The sequence below is a fragment of the Ascidia mentula genome, chromosome 2 (assembly GCF_947561715.1).
Source record: "Ascidia mentula chromosome 2, kaAscMent1.1, whole genome shotgun sequence".
Lineage (NCBI taxonomy): Eukaryota > Metazoa > Chordata > Ascidiacea > Phlebobranchia > Ascidiidae > Ascidia > Ascidia mentula.
In genome coordinates this window covers 19,673,432-19,683,502 of record NC_138567.1, presented here as the reverse complement: position 1 = coordinate 19,683,502, position 10,071 = coordinate 19,673,432, and the positions used below count along the sequence as shown (strand labels likewise).

The following is a 10,071-nucleotide window of genomic DNA, read 5'->3' as shown; positions in this document are numbered from 1 at the left end:
TAAAATGACTACAACACTTGGTATTCCTAGGCGGTCACCCATCCGAGTACTAACCAAGCCCGAGGTTGCTTAACTGCCGAGATCGAACGAGATCGGTGCTTTCAACCTGGTATGGCCGTAGACGTTTGTTAGTCTGTTTTGACGACATTTACAGGCAGTTCAAAGCATACTTTTGTGCAAACAGAAAAATGACTAGAACACTTGGTATTCCTAGGCGGTCACCCATCCAAATACTAACCAAGCCCGAGGTTGCTTATCTGCCGAGATCGAACGAGATCGGGTGCTTTCAACCTGGTATGGCCGTGGACGTTTCTTAGTCTGTTGTGACGATCTTTATGCGCAATTCAAAGCATACTTTGTATAAATAGAAAAATGACTATAACACTTGGGATTCCTAGACGGTCACCCATCCAAGTACTAACCAAGCCCGAGGTTGCTTAACTGCCGAGATCGAACGAGATCGGGTGCTTTCAACCTGGTATGGCCGTAGACGTTTGTTAGTCTGTTTTGACGACATTTACAGGCAGTTCAAAGCATACTTTTGTGCAAACAGAAAAATGACTACAACACTTGGTATTCCTAGGCGGTCACCCATCCAAATACTAACCAAGCCCGAGGTTGCTTATCTGCCGAGATCGAACGAGATCGGGTGCTTTCAACCTGGTATGGCCGTGGACGTTTCTTAGTCTGTTGTGACGATCTTTATGCGCAATTCAAAGCATACTTTGTATAAATAGAAAAATGACTATAACACTTGGGATTCCTAGACGGTCACCCATCCAAGTACTAACCAAGCCCGAGGTTGCTTATCTGCCGAGATCGAACGAGATCGGGTGCTTTCAACCTGGTATGGCCGTGGACGTTAGTTAGTCTGTTTTGACGACATTCATGGGCAATTCAAAGCATACTTTGTGTAAATAGTAAAATGACTACAACACTTGGTATTCCTAGGCGGTCACCCATCCAAGTACGAACCAAGCCCGAGGTTGCTTAACTGCCGAGATAGAACGAGATCTGTGCTTTCAACCTGGTATGGCCTTAGACGTTTGTTAGTCTGTTATGACGATCTTTATGGGCAATTCAATGCATACTTTGTTTAAATAGAAAAATGACTACAACACTTTGCATTCCTAGGCGGTCACCCATCCAAGTACTAACCAAGCCCGAGGTTGCTTAACTGCCGAGATCGAACAAGATCTGGTGCTTTCAACCTGGTATGGCCGTAGACGTTAGTTAGTCTGTTTTGACGACATTCATGGGCAATTCAAAGCATACTTTGGGCAAATAGTAAAATGACTACAACACTTGGTATTCCTAGGCGGTCACCCATCCAAGTACTAACCAAGCCCGAGGTTGCTTAACTGCCGAGATCGAACGAGATCTGGTGCTTTCAACCTGGTATGGCCGTGGACGTTAGTTAGTCTGTTTTGACGACATTCATGGGCAATTCAAAGCATACTTTGTGTAAATAGAAAAATGACTATAACACTTGGTATTCCTAGGCGGTCACCCATCCAAGTACTAACCAAGCCCGAGGTTGCTTAACTGCCGAGATCGAACAAGATCTGGTGCTTTCAACCTGGTATGGCCGTAGACGTTAGTTAGTCTGTTTTGACGACATTCATGGGCAATTCAAAGCATACTTTGGGCAAATAGTAAAATGACTACAACACTTGGTATTCCTAGGCGGTCACCCATCCAAGTACTAACCAAGCCCGAGGTTGCTTAACTGCCGAGATCGAACGAGATCTGGTGCTTTCAACCTGGTATGGCCGTGGACGTTAGTTAGTCTGTTTTGACGACATTCATGGGCAATTCAAAGCATACTTTGTGTAAATAGAAAAATGACTATAACACTTGGTATTCCTAGGCGGTCACCCATCCAAGTACTAACCAAGCCCGAGGTTGCTTCTATCTGCCGAGATCGAACGAGATCGGGTGCTTTCAACCTGGTATGGCCGTGGACGTTTCTTAGTCTGTTGTGATGATCTTTATGCGCAATTCAAAGCATACTTTGTATAAATAGAAAAATGACTATAACACTTGGTATTCCTAGGCGGTCACCCATTCAAGTACTAACCAAGCCCGAGGTTGCTTAACTGCCGAGATCGAACGAGATCGGGTGCTTTCAACCTGGTATGGCCGTAGACGTTTCTTAGTCTGTTTTGACGACATTTACAGGCAACTCAAAGTATACTTTGTGCAAATAGAAAAATGACTACAACACTTGGTATTCCTAGGCGGTCACCCATCCAAGCCTGAGGTTGCTTAACTGCCGTGATCGAACGAGATCGGGTGCTTTCAACCTGGTATGGCCGTAGACGTTTGTTAGTCTGTTTTGACGACATTTGCAGGCAATTCAAAGCATACTTTTTGGAAATAGTAAAATGACTACAACACTTGGTATTCCTAGGCGGTCACCCATCCGAGTACTAACCAAGCCCGAGGTTGCTTAACTGCCGAGATCGAACGAGATCGGTGCTTTCAACCTGGTATGGCCGTAGACGTTTGTTAGTCTGTTTTGACGACATTTACAGGCAGTTCAAAGCATACTTTTGTGCAAACAGAAAAATGACTACAACACTTGGTATTCCTAGGCGGTCACCCATCCAAATACTAACCAAGCCCGAGGTTGCTTATCTGCCGAGATCGAACGAGATCGGGTGCTTTCAACCTGGTATGGCCGTGGACGTTTCTTAGTCTGTTGTGACGATCTTTATGCGCAATTCAAAGCATACTTTGTATAAAGAGAAAAATGACTATAACACTTGGGATTCCTAGACGGTCACCCATCCAAGTACTAACCAAGCCCGAGGTTGCTTAACTGCCGAGATCGAACGAGATCTGGTGCTTTCAACCTGGTATGGCCGTGTACGTTAGTTAGTCTGTTTTGACGACATTCATGGGCAATTCAAAGCATACTTTGTGTAAATAGTAAAATGACTACAACACTTGGTATTCCTAGGCGGTCACCCATCCAAGTACGAACCAAGCCCGAGGTTGCTTAACTGCCGAGATAGAACGAGATCTGTGCTTTCAACCTGGTATGGCCTTAGACGTTTGTTAGTCTGTTATGGCGATCTTTATGGGCAATTCAATGCATACTTTGTTTAAATAGAAAAATGACTACAACACTTTGCATTCCTAGGCGGTCACCCATCCAAGTACTAACCAAGCCCGAGGTTGCTTAACTGCCGAGATCGAACAAGATCTGGTGCTTTCAACCTGGTATGGCCGTAGACGTTAGTTAGTCTGTTTTGACGACATTCATGGGCAATTCAAAGCATACTTTGGGCAAATAGTAAAATGACTACAACACTTGGTATTCCTAGGCGGTCACCCATCCAAGTACTAACCAAGCCCGAGGTTGCTTAACTGCCGAGATCGAACGAGATCTGGTGCTTTCAACCTGGTATGGCCGTGGACGTTAGTTAGTCTGTTTTGACGACATTCATGGGCAATTCAAAGCATACTTTGTGTAAATAGAAAAATGACTATAACACTTGGTATTCCTAGGCGGTCACCCATCCAAGTACTAACCAAGCCCGAGGTTGCTTCTATCTGCCGAGATCGAACGAGATCGGGTGCTTTCAACCTGGTATGGCCGTGGACGTTTCTTAGTCTGTTGTGATGATCTTTATGCGCAATTCAAAGCATACTTTGTATAAATAGAAAAATGACTATAACACTTGGGATTCCTAGGCGTTCACCCATCCAAGTACTAACCAAGCCCGAGGTTGCTTAACTGCCGAGATCGAACGAGATAGGGTGCTTTCAACCTGGTATGGCCGTAGACGTTTGTTAGTCTGTTTTGACGACATTTATGGGCAATTCAAAGCATATTTTGTGCAAATAGTAAAATGACTATAACACTTGGTATTCCTAGGCGGTCACCCATCCAAGTACTAACCATGCCCGAGGTTGCTTAACTGCCGAGATCGAACGAGATCGGGTGCTTTCAACCTGGTATGGCCGTAGACGTTTGTTAGTCTGTTTTGACGACATTCATGGGCAATTCTTAACATGCTTTGGGCAAATAGTAAAATGACTACAACACTTGGTATTCCTAGGCGATCACCCATCCAAGTACTAACCAAGCCCGAGGTTGCTTAACTGCCGAGATCGAACGAGATCGGATGCTTTCAACCTGGTATGGCCGTAGACGTTTGTTAGTCTGTTGTGATGATCTTTATGCGCAATTCAAAGCATACTTTGTATAAATAGAAAAATGACTATAACACTTGGTATTCCTAGGCGGTCACCCATTCGAGTACTAACCAAGCCCGAGGTTGCTTAACTGCCGAGATCGAACGAGATCGGTGCTTTCAACCTGGTATGGCCGTAGACGTTTGTTAGTCTGTTTTGACGACATTTACAGGCAGTTCAAAGCATACTTTTGTGCAAACAGAAAAATGACTACAACACTTGGTATTCCTAGGCGGTCACCCATCCAAGTACTAACCAAGCCCTAGGTCGCTTAACTGCCGAGATCGAACGAGATCGGGTGCTTTCAACCTGGTATGGCCGTAGACGTTTGTTAGTCTGTTTTGACGACATTTATGGGCAATTCAAAGCATACTTTGTGCAAATAGCAAAATGACTATAACACTTGGTATTCCTAGGCGGTCACCCATCCAAGCACTAACCAAGCCCGAGGTTGCTTAACTGCCGAGATCGAAGGAGATCGGGTGCTTTCAACCTGGTATGGCCGTAGACGTTTGTTAGTCTGTTGTGATGATCTTTATGCGCAATTCAAAGCATACTTTGTATAAATAGAAAAATGACTATAACACTCGGTATTCCTAGGCGGTCACCCATCCGAGTACTAACCAAGCCCGAGGTTGCTTAACTGCCGAGATCGAACGAGATCGGTGCTTTCAACCTGGTATGGCCGTAGACGTTTGTTAGTCTGTTTTGACGACATTTACAGGCAGTTCAAAGCATACTTTTGTGCAAATAGAAAAATGAGTACAACACTTGGTATTCCTAGGCGGTCACCCATCCAAATACTAACCAAGCCCGAGGTTGCTTATCTGCCGAGATCGAACGAGATCGGGTGCTTTCAACCTGGTATGGCCGTGGACGTTTCTTAGTCTGTTGTGACGATCTTTATGCGCAATTCAAAGCATACTTTGTATAAATAGAAAAATGACTATAACACTTGGGATTCCTAGACGGTCACCCATCCAAGTACTAACCAAGCCCGAGGTTGCTTAACTGCCGAGATCGAACGAGATCTGGTGCTTTCAACCTGGTATGGCCGTGGACGTTAGTTAGTCTGTTTTGACGACATTCATGGGCAATTCAAAGCATACTTTGTGTAAATAGTAAAATGACTACAACACTTGGTATTCCTAGGCGGTCACCCATCCAAGTACGAACCAAGCCCGAGGTTGCTTAACTGCCGAGATAGAACGAGATCTGTGCTTTCAACCTGGTATGGCCTTAGACGTTTGTTAGTCTGTTATGACGATCTTTATGGGCAATTCAATGCATACTTTGTTTAAATAGAAAAATGACTACAACACTTTGCATTCCTAGGCGGTCACCCATCCAAGTACTAACCAAGCCCGAGGTTGCTTAACTGCCGAGATCGAACGAGATCTGGTGCTTTCAACCTGGTATGGCCGTGGACGTTTCTTAGTCTGTTGTGATGATCTTTATGCGCAATTCAAAGCATACTTTGTATAAATAGAAAAATGACTACAACACTTGGTATTCCTAGGCGGTCACCCATCCAAGTACTAACCAAGCCCGAGGTTACTTAACTGCCGAGATCGAACGAGATCGAGTGCTTTCAACCTGGTATGACCGTAGACGTTTGTTAGTCTGTTTTAACGACATTTATGGGCAATTCAAAGCATACTTTGTGCAAATAGTAAAATGACTATAACACTTGGTATTCCTAGAAGGTCACCCATCCAAGTACTAACCAAGCCCGAGGTTGCTTAACTGCCGAGATCGAAGGAGATCGGGTGCTTTCAACCTGGTATGGCCGTAGACGTTTCTTAGTCTGTTGTGATGATCTTTATGCGCAATTCAAAGCATACTTTGTATAAATAGAAAAATGACTACAACACTTGGTATTCCTAGGCGGTCACCCATCCAAGTACTAACCAAGCCCGAGGTTGCTTAACTGCCGAGATCGAAGGAGATCGGTTGCTTTCAACCTGGTATGGCCGTGGACGTTTCTTATTCTGTTGTGATGATCTTTATGCGCAATTCAAAGCATACTTTGTATAAAAAGAAAAATGACTACAACACTTGGTATTCCTAGGCGGTCACCCATCCAAGTACTAACCAAGCCCGAGGTTGCTTAACTGCCGAGTTCGAACGAGAACGGTGCTTTCAACCTGGTATGGCCTTAGACGTTTTTTAGTCTGTTATGACGATCTTTATGCGCAATTCAATGCATACTTTGTTTAAATAGAAAAATGACTACAACACTTGGTATTCCTAGGCGGTCATCCATCCAAGTACTAACCAAGCCCGAGGTTACTTAACTGCCGAGATCGAACGAGATCGAGTGCTTTCAACCTGGTATGGCCGTAGACGTTTGTTAGTCTGTTTTGACGACATTTATGGGCAATTCAAAGCATACTTTGTGCAAATAGTAAAATGACTACAACACTTGGTATTCCTAGGCGGTCACCCATCCAAGCCTGAGGTTGCTTAACTGCCGAGATCGAACGAGATCGGGTGCTTTCAACCTGGTATGGCCGTAGACGTTTGTTAGTCTGTTTTGACGATATTTACAGGCAATTCAAAGCATACTTTGTGCAAATAGAAAAATGACTACAACACTTGGTATTCCTAGGCGGTCACCCATCCGAGTACTAACCAAGCCCGAGGTTGCTTAACTGCCGAGTTCGAACGAGATCCGGTGCTTTCAACCTGGTATGGCCGTAGACGTTTGTTAGTCTGTTTTGACAACATTCATGGGCAATTCTTAACATGCTTTGGGCAAATAGTAAAATGACTACAACACTTGGTATTCCTAGGCGGTCACCCATCCAAGTACTAACCAAGCCCGAGGTTGCTTAACTGCCGAGATCGAACGAGATCGGCTGCTTTCAACCTGGTATGGCCGTAGACGTTTGTTAGTCTGTTTTGACGACATTTACAGGCAACTCAAAGTATACTTTGTGCAAATAGAAAAATGACTACAACACTTGGTATTCCTAGGCGGTCACCCATCCAAGCCTGAGGTTGCTTAACTGCCGTGATCGAACGAGATCGGGTGCTTTCAACCTGGTATGGCCGTAGACGTTTGTTAGTCTGTTTTGACGACATTTGCAGGCAATTCAAAGCATACTTTTTGCAAATAACAAAATGACTACAACACTTGGTATTCCTAGGCGGTCACCCATCCGAGTACTAACCAAGCCCGAGGTTGCTTAACTGCCGAGATAGAACGAGATCGGTGCTTTCAACCTGGTATGGCCGTAGACGTTTGTTAGTCTGTTTTGACGACATTTACAGGCAGTTCAAAGCATACTTTTGTGCAAACAGAAAAATGACTACAACACTTGGTATTCCTAGGCGGTCACCCATCCAAATACTAACCAAGCCCGAGGTTGCTTATCTGCCGAGATCGAACGAGATCGGGTGCTTTCAACCTGGTATGGCCGTGGACGTTTCTTAGTCTGTTGTGACGATCTTTATGCGCAATTCAAAGCATACTTTGTATAAATAGAAAAATGACTACAACATTTGGTATTCCTAGGCGGTCACCCATCCAAGTACTAACCATGCCCGAGGTTGCTTAACTGCCGAGATCGGGTGCTTTCAACCTGGTATGGCCGTGGACGTTTCTTAGTCTGTTGTGACGATCTTTATGCGCAATTCAAAGCATACTTTGTATAAATAGAAAAATGACTACAACACCTGGTATTCCTAGGCGGCCACCCAACCAAATACTAACCAAGCCCGAGGTTGCTTAACTGCCGAGATCGAACGAGATCGGTGCTTTCAACCTGGTATGGCCTTAGACGTTTGTCAGTCTGTTATGACGATCTTTATGGGCAATTCAATGCATACTTTGTTTAAATAGAAAAATGACTACAACACTTGGTATTCCTAGGCGGCCACCCAACCAAATACTAACCAAGCCCGAGGTTGCTTAACTGCCGAGTTCGAACGAGATAGGGTGCTTTCAACCTGGTATGGCCGTAGACGTTAGTTAGTCTGTTTTGACGACATTCATGGGCAATTCAAAACATACTTTGGGCAAATAGTAAAATGACTACAACACGTGGTATTCCTAGGCGGTCACCCAACCAAGTACTAACCAAGCCCGAGGTTGCTTAACTGCCGAGATCGAACGAGATCGGTGCTTTCAACCTGGTATGGCCTTAGACGTTTGTTAGTCTGTTATGACGATCTTTATGGGCAATTCAATGCATACTTTGGGTAAATAGAAAAATGACTACAACACTTGGTATTCCTAGGCGGTCACCCATCCAAGTACGAACCAAGCCCGAGGTTGCTTAACTGCCGAGATCGAACGAGATCGGTGCTTTCAACCTGGTATGGCCTTAGACGTTTGTTAGTCTGTTATGACGATCTTTATGGGCAATTCAATGCATACTTTGTTTAAATAGAAAAATGACTACAACACTTTGCATTCCTAGGCCGTCACCCATCCAAGTACTAACCAAGCCCGAGGTTGCTTAACTGCCGAGTTCGTACGAGATCGGGTGCTTTCAACCTGGTATGGCCGTGGACGTTTGTTAGTCTGTTTTGACGACATTCATGGGCAATTCAAAGCATACTTTGGGCAAATAGTAAAATGACTACAACACTTGGTATTCCTAGGCGGTCACCCATCCAAGTACTAACCAAGCCCGAGGTTGCTTAACTGCCGAGATCGAACAAGATGTGGTGCTTTCAACCTGGTATGGCCGTAGACGTTAGTTAGTCTGTTTTGACGACATTCATGGGCAATTCAAAGCATACTTTGTGTAAATAGAAAAATGACTATAACACTTGGTATTCCTAGGCGGTCACCCATCCAAGTACTAACCAAGCCCGAGGTTGCTTAACTGCCGAGATCGAACGAGATCGGGTGCTTTCAACCTGGTATGGCCGTGGACGTTTCTTAGTCTGTTGTGATGATCTTTATGCGCAATTCAAAGCATACTTTGTATAAATAGAAAAATGACTATAACACTTGGGATTCCTAGGCGGTCACCCATCCAAGTACTAACCAAGCCCGAGGTTGCTTAACTGCCGAGATCGAACGAGATCGGGTGCTTTCAACCTGGTATGGCCGTAGACGTTTGTTAGTCTGTTTTGACGACATTTATGGGCAATTCAAAGCATATTTTGTGCAAATAGTAAAATGACTATAACACTTGGTATTCCTAGGCGGTCACCCATACAAGTACTAACCATGCCCGAGGTTGCTTAACTGCCGAGATCGAACGAGATCGGGTGCTTTCAACCTGGTATGGCCGTAGACGTTTGTTAGTCTGTTTTGACGACATTTATGGGCAATTCAAAGCATACTTTGTGCAAATAGCAAAATGACTATAACACTTGGTATTCCTAGGCGGTCACCCATCCAAGTACTAACCAAGCCCGAGGTTGCTTAACTGCCGAGATCGAAGGAGATCGTGTGCTTTCAACCTGGTATGGCCGTGGACGTTTCTTAGTCTGTTGTGATGATCTTTATGCGCAATTCAAAGCATACTTTGTATAAATGGAAAAATGACTACAACACTTGGTATTCCTAGGCGGTCACCCATCCAAGTACTAACCAAGCCCGAGGTTGCTTAACTGCCGAGATCGAAGGAGATCGGGTGCTTTCAACCTGGTATGGCCGTGGACGTTTCTTAGTCTGTTGTGATGATCTTTATGCGCAATTCAAAGCATACTTTGTATAAATAGAAAAATGACTACAACACTTGGTATTCCTAGGCGGTCACCCATCCAAGTACTAACCAAGCCCGAGGTTGCTAAACATCCGAGATCGAACGAGATCGTGTGCTTTCAACCTGGTATGGCCGTAGACGTTTGTTAGTCTGTTTTGACGACATTTACGCGCAATTCAAAGCATACTTTGTGTAA

General features: G+C 44.5%; 33 non-coding genes and 19 pseudogenes across 33 annotated transcripts; all 52 read right to left on the bottom strand.

Moving 5' to 3' along the window:
* Positions 1-5: 5 nt before the first annotated feature.
* LOC145891816 (5S ribosomal RNA) lies at positions 6-123 on the bottom strand. The gene has a single exon (XR_014400589.1). It is a non-coding gene; the product is annotated as a 5S ribosomal RNA (ribosomal RNA).
* A 66-nt stretch (positions 124-189) lies between these two features.
* On the bottom strand, positions 190-308 carry LOC145892470 (5S ribosomal RNA; annotated as a pseudogene).
* A 65-nt stretch (positions 309-373) lies between these two features.
* On the bottom strand, positions 374-492 carry LOC145891459 (5S ribosomal RNA). The gene has a single exon (XR_014400248.1). It is a non-coding gene; the product is annotated as a 5S ribosomal RNA (ribosomal RNA).
* Positions 493-558: 66 nt separating this feature from the next.
* LOC145892006 (5S ribosomal RNA) lies at positions 559-677 on the bottom strand. Its single transcript, XR_014400770.1, has one exon. It is a non-coding gene; the product is annotated as a 5S ribosomal RNA (ribosomal RNA).
* Positions 678-742: 65 nt separating this feature from the next.
* LOC145892200 (5S ribosomal RNA) lies at positions 743-861 on the bottom strand. The gene has a single exon (XR_014400952.1). It is a non-coding gene; the product is annotated as a 5S ribosomal RNA (ribosomal RNA).
* A 65-nt stretch (positions 862-926) lies between these two features.
* LOC145892702 (5S ribosomal RNA) lies at positions 927-1,044 on the bottom strand (annotated as a pseudogene).
* A 65-nt stretch (positions 1,045-1,109) lies between these two features.
* LOC145892448 (5S ribosomal RNA) lies at positions 1,110-1,228 on the bottom strand (annotated as a pseudogene).
* Positions 1,229-1,293: 65 nt separating this feature from the next.
* On the bottom strand, positions 1,294-1,412 carry LOC145891787 (5S ribosomal RNA). Its single transcript, XR_014400560.1, has one exon. It is a non-coding gene; the product is annotated as a 5S ribosomal RNA (ribosomal RNA).
* A 65-nt stretch (positions 1,413-1,477) lies between these two features.
* Positions 1,478-1,596, bottom strand: LOC145892173 (5S ribosomal RNA). Its single transcript, XR_014400927.1, has one exon. It is a non-coding gene; the product is annotated as a 5S ribosomal RNA (ribosomal RNA).
* Positions 1,597-1,661: 65 nt separating this feature from the next.
* On the bottom strand, positions 1,662-1,780 carry LOC145891786 (5S ribosomal RNA). The gene has a single exon (XR_014400559.1). It is a non-coding gene; the product is annotated as a 5S ribosomal RNA (ribosomal RNA).
* Positions 1,781-1,845: 65 nt separating this feature from the next.
* Positions 1,846-1,966, bottom strand: LOC145892621 (5S ribosomal RNA; annotated as a pseudogene).
* A 65-nt stretch (positions 1,967-2,031) lies between these two features.
* LOC145891443 (5S ribosomal RNA) lies at positions 2,032-2,150 on the bottom strand. Its single transcript, XR_014400233.1, has one exon. It is a non-coding gene; the product is annotated as a 5S ribosomal RNA (ribosomal RNA).
* Positions 2,151-2,388: 238 nt separating this feature from the next.
* On the bottom strand, positions 2,389-2,506 carry LOC145891815 (5S ribosomal RNA). Its single transcript, XR_014400588.1, has one exon. It is a non-coding gene; the product is annotated as a 5S ribosomal RNA (ribosomal RNA).
* Positions 2,507-2,572: 66 nt separating this feature from the next.
* On the bottom strand, positions 2,573-2,691 carry LOC145892004 (5S ribosomal RNA). Its single transcript, XR_014400768.1, has one exon. It is a non-coding gene; the product is annotated as a 5S ribosomal RNA (ribosomal RNA).
* Positions 2,692-2,756: 65 nt separating this feature from the next.
* LOC145892503 (5S ribosomal RNA) lies at positions 2,757-2,875 on the bottom strand (annotated as a pseudogene).
* A 65-nt stretch (positions 2,876-2,940) lies between these two features.
* Positions 2,941-3,058, bottom strand: LOC145892701 (5S ribosomal RNA; annotated as a pseudogene).
* A 65-nt stretch (positions 3,059-3,123) lies between these two features.
* LOC145892446 (5S ribosomal RNA) lies at positions 3,124-3,242 on the bottom strand (annotated as a pseudogene).
* Positions 3,243-3,307: 65 nt separating this feature from the next.
* Positions 3,308-3,426, bottom strand: LOC145891785 (5S ribosomal RNA). Its single transcript, XR_014400558.1, has one exon. It is a non-coding gene; the product is annotated as a 5S ribosomal RNA (ribosomal RNA).
* A 65-nt stretch (positions 3,427-3,491) lies between these two features.
* LOC145892620 (5S ribosomal RNA) lies at positions 3,492-3,612 on the bottom strand (annotated as a pseudogene).
* Positions 3,613-3,677: 65 nt separating this feature from the next.
* Positions 3,678-3,796, bottom strand: LOC145892500 (5S ribosomal RNA; annotated as a pseudogene).
* A 65-nt stretch (positions 3,797-3,861) lies between these two features.
* Positions 3,862-3,980, bottom strand: LOC145891739 (5S ribosomal RNA). Its single transcript, XR_014400514.1, has one exon. It is a non-coding gene; the product is annotated as a 5S ribosomal RNA (ribosomal RNA).
* Positions 3,981-4,045: 65 nt separating this feature from the next.
* LOC145891572 (5S ribosomal RNA) lies at positions 4,046-4,164 on the bottom strand. Its single transcript, XR_014400356.1, has one exon. It is a non-coding gene; the product is annotated as a 5S ribosomal RNA (ribosomal RNA).
* Positions 4,165-4,229: 65 nt separating this feature from the next.
* LOC145892296 (5S ribosomal RNA) lies at positions 4,230-4,347 on the bottom strand. Its single transcript, XR_014401036.1, has one exon. It is a non-coding gene; the product is annotated as a 5S ribosomal RNA (ribosomal RNA).
* Positions 4,348-4,413: 66 nt separating this feature from the next.
* Positions 4,414-4,532, bottom strand: LOC145890818 (5S ribosomal RNA). The gene has a single exon (XR_014399648.1). It is a non-coding gene; the product is annotated as a 5S ribosomal RNA (ribosomal RNA).
* Positions 4,533-4,597: 65 nt separating this feature from the next.
* LOC145892062 (5S ribosomal RNA) lies at positions 4,598-4,716 on the bottom strand. The gene has a single exon (XR_014400823.1). It is a non-coding gene; the product is annotated as a 5S ribosomal RNA (ribosomal RNA).
* A 65-nt stretch (positions 4,717-4,781) lies between these two features.
* On the bottom strand, positions 4,782-4,899 carry LOC145892255 (5S ribosomal RNA). Its single transcript, XR_014401001.1, has one exon. It is a non-coding gene; the product is annotated as a 5S ribosomal RNA (ribosomal RNA).
* Positions 4,900-4,965: 66 nt separating this feature from the next.
* On the bottom strand, positions 4,966-5,084 carry LOC145892325 (5S ribosomal RNA). The gene has a single exon (XR_014401063.1). It is a non-coding gene; the product is annotated as a 5S ribosomal RNA (ribosomal RNA).
* Positions 5,085-5,149: 65 nt separating this feature from the next.
* LOC145892283 (5S ribosomal RNA) lies at positions 5,150-5,268 on the bottom strand. Its single transcript, XR_014401024.1, has one exon. It is a non-coding gene; the product is annotated as a 5S ribosomal RNA (ribosomal RNA).
* Positions 5,269-5,333: 65 nt separating this feature from the next.
* LOC145892700 (5S ribosomal RNA) lies at positions 5,334-5,451 on the bottom strand (annotated as a pseudogene).
* Positions 5,452-5,516: 65 nt separating this feature from the next.
* LOC145892409 (5S ribosomal RNA) lies at positions 5,517-5,635 on the bottom strand (annotated as a pseudogene).
* Positions 5,636-5,700: 65 nt separating this feature from the next.
* On the bottom strand, positions 5,701-5,819 carry LOC145891494 (5S ribosomal RNA). Its single transcript, XR_014400282.1, has one exon. It is a non-coding gene; the product is annotated as a 5S ribosomal RNA (ribosomal RNA).
* A 65-nt stretch (positions 5,820-5,884) lies between these two features.
* Positions 5,885-6,003, bottom strand: LOC145891618 (5S ribosomal RNA). The gene has a single exon (XR_014400399.1). It is a non-coding gene; the product is annotated as a 5S ribosomal RNA (ribosomal RNA).
* A 65-nt stretch (positions 6,004-6,068) lies between these two features.
* On the bottom strand, positions 6,069-6,187 carry LOC145892023 (5S ribosomal RNA). The gene has a single exon (XR_014400786.1). It is a non-coding gene; the product is annotated as a 5S ribosomal RNA (ribosomal RNA).
* Positions 6,188-6,252: 65 nt separating this feature from the next.
* On the bottom strand, positions 6,253-6,370 carry LOC145892481 (5S ribosomal RNA; annotated as a pseudogene).
* A 65-nt stretch (positions 6,371-6,435) lies between these two features.
* LOC145891776 (5S ribosomal RNA) lies at positions 6,436-6,554 on the bottom strand. Its single transcript, XR_014400549.1, has one exon. It is a non-coding gene; the product is annotated as a 5S ribosomal RNA (ribosomal RNA).
* Positions 6,555-6,792: 238 nt separating this feature from the next.
* Positions 6,793-6,911, bottom strand: LOC145891364 (5S ribosomal RNA). Its single transcript, XR_014400160.1, has one exon. It is a non-coding gene; the product is annotated as a 5S ribosomal RNA (ribosomal RNA).
* Positions 6,912-6,976: 65 nt separating this feature from the next.
* On the bottom strand, positions 6,977-7,095 carry LOC145891357 (5S ribosomal RNA). The gene has a single exon (XR_014400154.1). It is a non-coding gene; the product is annotated as a 5S ribosomal RNA (ribosomal RNA).
* Positions 7,096-7,333: 238 nt separating this feature from the next.
* LOC145892445 (5S ribosomal RNA) lies at positions 7,334-7,451 on the bottom strand (annotated as a pseudogene).
* Positions 7,452-7,517: 66 nt separating this feature from the next.
* LOC145892003 (5S ribosomal RNA) lies at positions 7,518-7,636 on the bottom strand. Its single transcript, XR_014400767.1, has one exon. It is a non-coding gene; the product is annotated as a 5S ribosomal RNA (ribosomal RNA).
* Positions 7,637-7,701: 65 nt separating this feature from the next.
* Positions 7,702-7,810, bottom strand: LOC145892706 (5S ribosomal RNA; annotated as a pseudogene).
* Positions 7,811-7,875: 65 nt separating this feature from the next.
* LOC145892648 (5S ribosomal RNA) lies at positions 7,876-7,993 on the bottom strand (annotated as a pseudogene).
* A 65-nt stretch (positions 7,994-8,058) lies between these two features.
* LOC145892216 (5S ribosomal RNA) lies at positions 8,059-8,177 on the bottom strand. The gene has a single exon (XR_014400967.1). It is a non-coding gene; the product is annotated as a 5S ribosomal RNA (ribosomal RNA).
* A 65-nt stretch (positions 8,178-8,242) lies between these two features.
* Positions 8,243-8,360, bottom strand: LOC145892570 (5S ribosomal RNA; annotated as a pseudogene).
* A 65-nt stretch (positions 8,361-8,425) lies between these two features.
* Positions 8,426-8,543, bottom strand: LOC145892472 (5S ribosomal RNA; annotated as a pseudogene).
* A 65-nt stretch (positions 8,544-8,608) lies between these two features.
* On the bottom strand, positions 8,609-8,727 carry LOC145892489 (5S ribosomal RNA; annotated as a pseudogene).
* A 65-nt stretch (positions 8,728-8,792) lies between these two features.
* On the bottom strand, positions 8,793-8,911 carry LOC145892442 (5S ribosomal RNA; annotated as a pseudogene).
* A 65-nt stretch (positions 8,912-8,976) lies between these two features.
* LOC145891730 (5S ribosomal RNA) lies at positions 8,977-9,095 on the bottom strand. Its single transcript, XR_014400506.1, has one exon. It is a non-coding gene; the product is annotated as a 5S ribosomal RNA (ribosomal RNA).
* A 65-nt stretch (positions 9,096-9,160) lies between these two features.
* On the bottom strand, positions 9,161-9,279 carry LOC145891359 (5S ribosomal RNA). Its single transcript, XR_014400156.1, has one exon. It is a non-coding gene; the product is annotated as a 5S ribosomal RNA (ribosomal RNA).
* Positions 9,280-9,344: 65 nt separating this feature from the next.
* LOC145892045 (5S ribosomal RNA) lies at positions 9,345-9,463 on the bottom strand. The gene has a single exon (XR_014400807.1). It is a non-coding gene; the product is annotated as a 5S ribosomal RNA (ribosomal RNA).
* A 65-nt stretch (positions 9,464-9,528) lies between these two features.
* LOC145892314 (5S ribosomal RNA) lies at positions 9,529-9,647 on the bottom strand. The gene has a single exon (XR_014401053.1). It is a non-coding gene; the product is annotated as a 5S ribosomal RNA (ribosomal RNA).
* Positions 9,648-9,712: 65 nt separating this feature from the next.
* On the bottom strand, positions 9,713-9,831 carry LOC145891483 (5S ribosomal RNA). Its single transcript, XR_014400272.1, has one exon. It is a non-coding gene; the product is annotated as a 5S ribosomal RNA (ribosomal RNA).
* A 65-nt stretch (positions 9,832-9,896) lies between these two features.
* On the bottom strand, positions 9,897-10,015 carry LOC145892099 (5S ribosomal RNA). The gene has a single exon (XR_014400857.1). It is a non-coding gene; the product is annotated as a 5S ribosomal RNA (ribosomal RNA).
* Between the last annotated feature and the right edge of the window lie 56 nt (positions 10,016-10,071).